Raw genomic sequence first — 3,303 nt, forward strand, 5'->3', positions numbered from 1 at the left:
ATGACTGGAAGTGACATCACCAAGCAGGAAAATTTTTAACCATCCTGGGCTGGAATCCTGTCCACACTTACCCAGGAGTAAGTTGCATTGACTGTCATTGTTAAAAAGATATACATAGTAGCCTGTTAAAAGTACAGATCTGTAACATTTCTCCAGAATTTGCTGGGGGTGGGGAATACTGTTTTGTGTGCACCTGCTAATTCCAAACTGATGCAAACTGAGACCTAAAGACTGTTCAGCTGGAATCCTAACCCCACTTTCCTGGGAGTAAGTCCCATTACATAATAGGACTTAATTCTGAGTAGACCTAGCTAGGATTGTGCCTTTTGTCTTACAATAGCAGCCAACAGAGTACCCCCCCCCCCAAAAAAAAGGGAGGAGGAAAAGGGATGGCTGAAAAGAAATGGGGATTTTTATTTTTAATCAATTTTTGGAGACATAGCCATCAAGAGTGACTTTTTGTTTTTTTTGAAGGGGGAGGAAAAAGAAAGGTGAAGATCCTGGGTTAAGCTGACACAGACCCCAAGCCTATGTAGGTCTATGCAGCAGTAAGCCCCATTTGAGTCAGTGGGGCTTACTCCAAGGAAAGTGTGGAAAGAATTGCAGCCACACACAGCAAGATTAAAACTCACCCCAAAGCAGATGGGGGCTCAACACACACACACATCCAGCATGCAGATGCCACCCATTTCCCCCAGGCAAGACAGAGGGATGCAGGCTCGGGTATTTGGACACCCCCCCCAAGAGCAGGCTAGCTCCCTCCTTTGCTGAGCTGCTTGTGTTGGTGGCTCCCTCCGCTGAGCTGCAAACTCTACCTTCCCAGGTTGAAGCCTCCTCTCCTCCAACCTTTACCAATCCCAAGATGCCCAGGACAAGGCACACACTGGGAAATGTAGTCCTTGGGGTGAGGTTGCACATGGGGAGAGCTCCATGATGAGATGCAGCGTCTCTGCCTGCCCAACCAGCCTTCTCTCCCATCTTCCCCCACCATGTTTCACATGCCCTCCCAGCCTCTCGCCCTGCGATGCCTGGCGACACCCCTGGAGGCTAGCCACGCCTTACAAGGGAGGTGGGATGCACAGATTGAATATCTCAGGCATAGTGAGAATTTACCTGCCTGTTCTATACAGGAAATACAGGTTCCTGAACCCATGCGAATACCAAATATCACATGAAACGAAGTCAAGTGAAATTTGGGCTCCACTCAGCTCTGAACACGACGAGCTGTTCTGAAGCATGTGGAGGCAGCGTACAGCCTCCACAGGCCTCAAAATGGACTCTGGTGGTTCTAGAAGAACACTTCCGGTTTGGGGGCAAGAAAGTGCCCTTTTAGGCCTTGGAAAGGCCTCGGGATGTCTAGAGCAGAGGTGCCCAAACCCCAGCATTGGGGGGGGGGCACTTAGCTGCCCTTGGGGACTCCCAGTCCAGCCTGCAGGGAGCCCTGAGTTTCCAATGAGCCTCTGGCCCTCCGGACACTTGCTGGAGCCAGCACTGGACCAACGCAACTGTTCTCATTATGAGGGTGACTGTTCAATCTCACATGAACTGTGGGACAAGGGCAGCTTGCTGTTTGACATCTGTGATGCAGCAGCAGCAGCAAAGGAAACACAGGGCTTGCTTTGTGCAAGGTCTTTTATAGGCATTGAGCTATTGCAAGACCTTCATTCATATATATAGGTTCCATCTCTAATATATTCATTTATGTAAATTTATTCAAATTTTATTTCTGGCCCCTGACAGTATCAGAGCGATGATGTGGCCCTCCTGCCAAAAAGTTTGGACGCTCCTGGTCTAGAGCAGTAATCTTCAACCTTTCTTGTGCCATGACCCCAATAAAGTATGAAAGGGGATCCACTGCTGATCCAGCCCTCCCTTTTCTTGTCCCCACTCTCCATTTCCCCCATCTCTTGTGTTTTTACAACCCTGTAAGATAGCAGCATGAAGGAGCATAGTCTGCCCAGACTATGCAGAACTGTATCAATTTTGAGCAGGCAGTATCATTATTGGATTGGATCCAAGACCTCTCTTGCATAGGCTATAAAAGGTTACCATGACCCCCAAAATGAGGTCCAGCCCCACAGGTTAAAGAAAACTGGTCTAGAGCAGTGTTTCTCAACATGTTATCAAGTATACCACTTTGCACAGTCACCTATTGGAAGTGCCACTGAACCAAACCTCCTACCACTATTTATTGCATTGCATTGCTGGTCTCACTGCCAGGTGACACTGGTCTAGAGGGAAGACCATCTTTCTAAAGGAAATATGTGACTTAAAACTAACTGAAGTTGCTGTAATTTAAATTAAAATCATAACAAACATTGACTGCTTGTACAAAATAGTAATACTAGACCTACAAATTCAAATTTGATACTGAACAGTGGGACCACTTTAAAAGAAAGACACATTACTAGTGTTTTGCAATAAAAATATTTCTTGAACACCAAAATATTCCTGAAACAAGAGAGCAATGCATGTAGGTCTCTACTACCAATACTGTGCATTATAGCAGCTGTGTCAAGACAGGATCACACCTAAGCCATCTTCTGAGAACTCTAGTTAAATTAGCAAAATAGACTCAACAGTACTGAATTATATATTACTTAGTGTAACCTGCTTCCAAGTTAAAGCGCATAAGATCCCAGGTTGCAAGGTTTGTACTTCCTGTGCTTAGTAATAAGACACTATAGCTTATGGTGTTTAATTATGGAAATTCTTCTGCAAGGCAAAGTAGTGACATACTTCCAGCTGATTTTCATTTAATGGGAAGATAATAGGATAGCACCTTGGACCATTGTGCTTATTCCTGATGTAAACATTTCAAACAGTTGCAGTTTAATGGAGTTCCTTGTATTTTTCCATTTTAATTCTTTAAGCAGATGTTTTACAGTAAAAGGAACTTCATGGTTCTTTACTTTTCTTTTTTAACTAACAGGGTGGAGGGGAACATCATTTGTACATACACAGTAATGCCAAACACAGTAGTCTAATTTAGATTGTGTAGTAAAGATCCCAGGCAAGTGAGCTGGAAACTTGAGCAATAAATTGGGCCAGAAGTTTCTGCAATAGGATCTTTTTTCAGCCATGGAACAGTTTTGCCTCTTTCTGATAACTCTGTCCTAAAGGATTGGTTCACCAACCTACTAAAAACATTAAACTCTTTATAACCATTCAGAAATAGTGTAAAACTTCTGTGTACTAAAATCGTTCTGTGCCATCCCTGTTTAATTTCAGAATGAGGTCAAAAATGTGTGTATGAGCAAGTGTGTCTTTTGTAGCCAGCACTAATTTTTTTCAGCCTGAAAC

This window comes from Tiliqua scincoides, chromosome 4 (genome assembly GCF_035046505.1).
Source record: "Tiliqua scincoides isolate rTilSci1 chromosome 4, rTilSci1.hap2, whole genome shotgun sequence".
NCBI classification, from domain to species: Eukaryota; Metazoa; Chordata; class Lepidosauria; order Squamata; family Scincidae; genus Tiliqua; species Tiliqua scincoides.